This window comes from Arachis stenosperma, chromosome 9, assembly GCF_014773155.1.
Source record: "Arachis stenosperma cultivar V10309 chromosome 9, arast.V10309.gnm1.PFL2, whole genome shotgun sequence".
In the NCBI taxonomy this organism is placed as follows: Eukaryota; Viridiplantae; Streptophyta; class Magnoliopsida; order Fabales; family Fabaceae; genus Arachis; species Arachis stenosperma.
This window is the reverse complement of record NC_080385.1, coordinates 13,216,339-13,224,002: the sequence shown is the minus strand read 5'-3', so window position 1 is coordinate 13,224,002 and position 7,664 is coordinate 13,216,339. Positions and strand designations below refer to the sequence as shown.

The window sequence follows — 7,664 nt, the reverse complement described above, 5'->3', positions numbered from 1 at the left end:
TTACCACCGGATACATACATGCCACAGACACATAATTGGGTGAACCTTGTTAGATTGTGACTCAGCTTTGCTAAAGTCCCCAATTAGAGGTGTCCAGGGTTCTTAAGCACACTCTTGTTGCCTTGGATCACAACTTTATTCCCTTCTCTTTTTTTTTTTTTTGTATTCACTGCTTTTTCTTGCTTCAAGAATCAATTTGATGATTTTTCAGATCCTCAATAACAGTTCTCTTTCTCCTCATTCTTTCAAGAGCCAACAAATTTAACATTCTTAAAAACAACAAATTCAAGAGACATATGCACTGTTCAAGCATTCATTCAGAAAACAAAAAGTATTGTCACCACATCAAACCAATTCAACTAGTTTCAGAGATAAATTTCGAAATCCTGTACTTCTTGTTCTTTTGTGATTAAAGCATTTTTTCTTTTAAGAGAGGTGATGGATTCATAGGATATTCATAACTTTAAGGCATAACTTTAATTTTATTAATTATGAATTAAAAAACAAGACTCAAAAATAGATATAGAATGAGACTAGAAAAACGAAAAATAAAAACAAAATAAAGGAAAATAAAAAAAACGAAAAACAGAGGCTCCTAATGATAGAGGTTTTCACAGAGTTAGAACTCAACAACCTTGATTTTGAGAAGTGGATGCTCCCTCAGCTTGAGAGGAGAGCTTTTGGCGTTTCATCTCTTGAATTTCACGCCCCTGCTTCTCTTGATCCTTCCATTGTCTTCTTGGTGATTGGATGTTCAATGGGTATGAATTCATCTTCTTCTATCTTCACCCCAGCCTCTTTACAGAGCAAGGAGATCAAGCTTGGGTAAGCCAATTTGGTTACAGTGGAATTCCTATTTGCAATTGTGTAGATCTCACAGGCAATCATATGATGAACCTCCACTTCTTTTCCAAGCATAATGCAATGAATCATCACTGCTCTTGATGGTGACCTCAGAACGGTTGCTAGTGGGCAATATGGAACGCCCAATGAAGTCTAGCCAACCTCTTGCAATTGGTTTGAGGTCTCCCCTCTTGAGTTGGTTTGGGACACCCTTTGAATTGGTTATCCACTTAGTCCCAGGGAGGCAGATGTCCTCTAGAACTTGATCCAAACCTTTATCTACTCTCACCATCCTCCTATTGAAGGAATCAGGATCATCTTGTAGTTGAGGTAGTTTGAAGATTTCTCTTATTTTGTCCAGATGGAAGTACATAACTTTCCCTCTGACCATGGTTCTGTGGGTATGGTAAGCGGTTCCAGTCATTCTTTGCTTATCTGTTAGCCACAGATTTGAGTAGAATTCCTGAACCATGTTCCTTCCAACCTTTGTCTCAGGATTGGTCAGAACTTCCCAACCTCTATTTCGAATTTGCTCTTGGATCTCCGGATATTCATCTTCTTTCAGATCAAATTTAACTTCCGGGATCACTGACCTCAGACCCATTATTTTGTGATAATGGTCTTCATGTTCTTTGGTTAAGAACTTCTCTTCATTCCAAAGATTCTTTGGATTAGTCTCTTTCTTTCCTCTTGAGTTGGTTTGTTTTCCCTTGGGAGCCATGATCTTGATAGATCTTAGCTTAGTGATCACGGAAAAGCACACCAAACTTAGAGGTTTTGCTTGTCCTCAAGCAAAAGAAAAGAAAGAAGAGAAGAGAGAGAGAGAGAGGAAATTCGAATGGTGTGAGGAAGGAGGGGTGAGGAACGTTCATTTATAGAGTGGGGGGAGGAGAATTTCGAAAACAAAAGAGAGATTTGAAAGGAAATTTGAAAAGATTTTAAAAAATTTGAGAAAAGGGTGAGTTTTTGAAGAAGATTTGAGATTATTTTGAAATAGATTTGAAGAATGGTTTTGATTTGTGAAGATTTGAAAGTGAATGATGAAGGTTGAAGTGCATTTTGTAGAAGATTGTGGGTAAAAAGAGGAAAGTTTGAAGAAATCTGAGTTGAAAACAAAAATGTGGTCCCCCCACCTTTCTGGCGTTAAACGCCCAGAATGGTACCCATTCTGGCGTTTAACGCCCACTTGGCACCCTTTTTGGGCGTTTAACGCCCAGCCAGGTACCCTGGCTGGCGTTAAACGCCAGAAAACCTCCTCACTGGGCGTTTTTCTGAACGCCCAGTGATGCTGCACACCTGGCGTTAAACGCCCAGAATGGTACCCATTCTGGCGTTTAACGCCCAAAATGGTACCATTACTGGCGTTAAACGCCCAGAATGGTACCCATTCTGGCGTTTAACGCCCAAAATGCACCTTACTGGCGTTTTTTCGCTAGTAAGCTCATTTTCTCTGCTTTTGAGCTGAATCCTTCTGTAACTCTGTGAATTCCTTCATTTTTGATATTTGCCTCTGTAAGAACAAATCATATAACCTACTAATGACTGGGTTGCCTCCCAGTAAGCGCTTCTTTACTGTCTTTAGCTGGACTTCCACTGAGAATCACTCAAGTCTCAGTTTTGAGCACTCCTGCTCAAAGTTTCCTTCAAGATAATGTTTGATTTCTCTGTCCATTAACAATGAACTTCTTATCAGAATCAATATCCTGAAGCTCAACATATCCATGGTGACACTCCTGTAATCACATATGGACCCCCCCAACGGGATTTGAGTTTTCCTGGAAACAGTTTGAGCCTAGAGTTGAAGAGCAGAACTTTTTGTCCTGGCTCAAAGACTCTGGTTGACAATCTCTTGTCATGCCACTTTTTTGCCTTTTCCTTATAAATTTTTGCACTTTCAAAGGCATTGAGTCTGAACTCCTCTAGCTCATTTAGCTGGAGCAGTCTTTTCTCACCAGCTAACTGTGCATCCATGTTTAGGAATCTGGTTGCCCAGTAGGCTTTATGTTCCAGTTCCACAGGCAAATGACAGGCCTTCCCATACACCAATTGGTATGGAGAGGTTCCTATAGGAGTCTTGAATGCTGTTCTGTATGCCCACAGAGCATCATCCAAGCTCTTTGCCCAATCCTTTCTTCGGGACATTACAGTCCGTTCTAGGATTCTTTTTAGCTCTCTGTTAGAGACTTCTGCTTGCCCATTTGTCTGTGGATGATACGGAGTTGCCACTTTATGGCTGATTCCATATCTAACCATAGCAGAGTATAGCTGTTTATTGCAGAAATGAGTGCCCCCATCACTGATTAGCACTCTGGGGACGCCAAACCTGCTGAAAATGTTTTTCTGGAGGAATTTCAGCACGGTCTTGGTATCATTAGTGGGTGTAGCAATTGCTTCTACCCACTTAGATACATAGTCCATGCCACCAGAATGTAAGTGTTGAGTATGATGGTGGGAATGGTCCCATGAAATCAATTCCCCATACATCAACAGCTCTATCTCTAATATCCCTTGTTGAGGCATGGCATATCCATGAGGCAGGTTACCACTCTTTGGCAACTGTCACAGTTACGCACAAACTCTCGGGAATCTTTATAGAGAGTAGGCCAGTAGAAGCCACATTGGAGGACTTTAGTGGCTGTTCCGCTCACTTCCAAAATGTCCTCCATACTGTGATCCATGGCAGTGCCATAGGATCCTCTGTGCTTCTTCTCTGGGTACACATCTGCGGATCACTCCGTCAGCACATCTCTTAAAGAGATATGGTTCATCCCAAAGGTAGTACTTGGCATCTGAAATTAATTTCTTTTTCTGCATGTAACTGTACTCTTTGGGTATGAACCTCACAGCTTTATAGTTTGCAATGTCTGCAAACCATGGAGCTTCCTGAATGGCAAATAATTGCTCATCTGGGAAAGTCTCAGAAATCTCAGTAGAAGGGAAGGACGCCCCAACTACTGGCTCTATTCTGGACAGATGGTCAGCTACCTGATTCTCTGTCCCTTTTCTGTCTCTTATTTCTATATCAAACTCTTGCAGAAGCAACCCCCATCTGATAAGCCTGGGTTTTGAATCCTGCTTTGTGAGTAAGTATTTAAGAGCAGCATGGTCAGTGTACACAATCACTTTGGATCCTACTAGGTAGGATCTAAACTTGTCAATGGCATAACCACTGCAAGTAATTCTTTTTCTGTGGTTGTAATTTTCTGTGCATCATTTAGAGCACGACTAGCATAATAAATGACATGCAGAAGTTTTATTATGCCTCTGTCCCAACACTGCACCAATGGCATGATCACTGGCATCACACATTAATTCAAATGGTAATGCCCAATCTGGTGCAGAGATAACTGGTGCTGTGACCAACTTAGCTTTCAGGGTCTCAAACGCCTGCAGACACTCATTATCAAAGATAAATGGAGTGTCAGCAGCTAGCAGATTACTCAGAGGTTTGGCAATTTTCGAAAAATCCTTGATAACCTTCTGTAAAATCCTGCATGTCCCAGAAAGCTTCTGATTGCCTTAACATTGGCAGGTGGTGGTAATTTTTCAATTACCTCCACCTTTGCCTTATCCACCTCTATCCCCCTGCTTGAAATTTTGTGCCCAAGGACAATTCCTTCAGTCACCATAAAGTGACATTTCTCCCAGTTTAAAACCAGGTTAGTCTCTTGGCATCTTTTCAGGACAAGTGATAGGTGGTTAAGACAGGAGCTAAATGAGTCTCCATATACTGAGAAGTCATCCATGAAGACTTCCAGAAATTTCTCTACCATATCTGAGAAGATAGAGAGCATGCACCTTTGGAAGGTTGCAGGTGCATTGCACAGACCAAAAGGCATTCTCCTATAGGCAAACACGCCTGAAGGGCAGGTGAATGCTGTTTTTTCTTGGTCCTGAGGGTCTACTGCAATTTGGTTGTAGCCTGAATAGCCATCCAAAAAGCAGTAATAATCATGGCCAGCTAGTCTTTCTAGCATTTGGTCTATGAATGGTAAAGGAAAATGATCCTTTCTGGTGGCTGTATTGAGCCTTCTGTAGTCAATACACATGCGCCACCCTGTGACTGTCCTTGTGGGAACCAGTTCATTTTTTTTCATTATGAACCACTGTCATGCCTCCCTTTTTGGGAACAACTTGGACAGGGCTCACCCAGGGGCTATCAGAAATAGGATAAATGATCCCAGCCTCTAGTAATTTAGTGACCTCTTTCTGCACCACCTCCTTCATGGGCAGGATTTAGCCTCCTCTGTGGTTGAACCTGGTTTGGCATTATCCTCCAACAGGATCTTGTGCATGCATCTAGCTGGGCTAATGCCCTTAAGATCACTTATGGACCACCCAAGAGCTGTCTTGTGTGTCCTTAGCACTTGAATCAGTGCTTCCTCTTCCTGTGAATTTAAAGCAGAGCTTATAATCACTGGAAAAGTGTCACCCTCTCCCAGAAATGCATATTTCAAGGATGATGGTAATGGTTTGAGTTCAGGCTTGGGAGGCTTATCCTCCTCCTGAGGAATTTTCGAAAATTCCTTTACTTCCTTTAGCTCTTCTTGATCAGGTTGAGCATCTTTGAAGATGTCCTCAAGCTCTGATTCTAGGCTTTCAGCCATATTGATCTCTTCTACCAGAGAATCAATAATGTCAACGTCCATGCAGTCTTCTGGTGTGTCTGGATGCTGCATAGCTTTCACAGCATTCAACTTGAACTCATCCTCATTGACTCTCAGGGTTACTTCCCCTTTATGTACATCAATGAGAGTTCGTCCAGTTGCTAGGAAAGGTCTTCCTAGAATGAGAGTTGCACTTTTGTGCTCCTCCATTTCCAGCACCACAAAGTCAGTTGGAAAGGCAAATGGCCCAACCTTGACAATCATGTCCTCTATTATGCCTGATGGGTGTTTAATGGAACCATCAGCAAGTTGGAGGCATATCCTGGTTGGTTTGACCTCTCCAATCAACCCAAGCTTTCTGATAGTGGATGCAGGTATTAAATTAATACTTGCTCCAAGATCACATAAGGCTACCTTGGTGTAAGTGCCTTCTAATGTGCATGGTATCAGAAAGCTTCCAGGATCTTGAAGCTTTTCTGGTAAGCTTTTTAGAATGACTGCACTGCATTCTTCAGTGAGAAACACTTTTTCAGTTTCTCTCCAATCCTTCTTATGACTTAAGATCTCTTTCATGAACTTAGCATAAGAAGGTATTTGCTCAAGTGCCTCTGCAAAAGGAATCTTTATTTCAAGAGTCCTTAAATAGTCTGCAAAGCGGGCAAATTGTTTATTCTGTTCCGCTTTGCGGAGTTTCTGAGGATAAGGCATCTTGGCTTGATATTCTTCAACCTTAGATGCTGCAGGTTTATTCCTTACAGAAATGGTTGAAGAGGCCTTGTTAGGGGGATAATCATCAGAACTCTCAGCCTGATTCTCCTTGGGCGTTTGAACGCCAGGAGTGGATGAAGTTTGGGCGTTAAACGCCAACTTCTCCCCTTTTCTGGCGTTTGAACGCCAGAACTGGGCAGGGAATGGGCGTTTAACGCCAGCTTTCCTCCCTGTTCTGGCGTTTGAACGCCAGTATTGGGCAAGGAATGGGCGTTTAACGCCAACTTTCCTTCCCTTTCTGGCGTTTGAACGCCAATAATATTCCTCTCTGGGCTCTTACTGTCCTCAGAGGGATTTTGAACAGTGGCTTGGTCATCCTCTGTCAACTGTTCCTTAATTGACTTCTTGCTCTTTTGAGCAGTGGCATTCAGTGTTTTCCCACTCCTCAGTTGAACTGCTTGACATTCTTCTGTTATTTGTTTAGATATTTGCTGTTTTGCTTGATTCAACTGCAGTTCTATGCTCTTGTTAGCAACCTTAGTATCATGGAGCATTTCTTTAAATTCTGCTAACTGTTCTGTCATCAGGAGCAATTGTTGATTAAGTTCATTCATCTGTTCTTGAGGATCAGGATCATTGACTACTGCCATGACCTCTTCTTGTGGAACGAATTCCTTGCTAGAATATAAGTATTGGTTTCTAGCAACAATGTCTATAAGCTCTTGAGCTTCTTCAATTGTCTTTCTCATGTGTATAGATCCACCAGCTGAGTGGTCTAAAGACATCTGAGCTTTTTCTGTAAGCCCATAGTAGAAGATGTCTAACTGTACCCACTCTGAAAACATTTCAGAGGGCATTTTCTGAGCATACCTCTATACCTCTCCCAGGCATCATAAAGGGATTCACTATCCTTTTGTTTAAAGCCTTGGATGTCCAGCCTTAGCTGTGTCATCCTTTTTGGAGGGTAAAAATGATTCAGGAATTTTTCTGATAACTGTTTCCATGTCTTTATGCTTGCTGTAGGTTGGTTATTCAACCACCTTTTTGCTTGATCTTTTACAGCAAATGGAAACAGTAACAGTCTGTAGACATCCTGATCTACCTCTTTATCATGTATTGTGTCAGCAATTTGTAAGAACTGTGCCAGAAACTCAGTAGGTTCTTCCTCTGGAAGACCGAAATACTGGCAATTTTGCTGCACTATGATAATGAGTTGAGGGTTTAGCTCAAAGCTGCTTGCTTTGATGGGAGGTACACAGATGCTACTCCCATATGCAGCTGTACTGGGGTTGGCATAGGACCCCAGAGTCCTTCTGGACTGGTTAATTCCACTTAAGTCCATAATGGACAAAAGGGAAATGATAATAATTGCAAAGAGATAAATTTTGTTTGTTTTTATTTTTATTTTGAAATAACCGAAAAAAAGAAAATTAAAATAAAATAAAATAAGATTAAAGGAAAATAAAATAAAATTCGAAAATTAAAATAAAATAAGATCAAAGCAAA

General features: G+C 41.3%; 1 non-coding gene across 1 annotated transcript; it reads left to right on the top strand.

Moving 5' to 3' along the window:
- The first annotated feature begins 6,997 nt into the window (after window positions 1–6,997).
- LOC130952028 (small nucleolar RNA R71) lies at window positions 6,998–7,103 on the top strand. Its single transcript, XR_009074209.1, has one exon. It is a non-coding gene; the product is annotated as a small nucleolar RNA R71 (small nucleolar RNA).
- The last annotated feature ends 561 nt before the right edge of the window (window positions 7,104–7,664 follow it).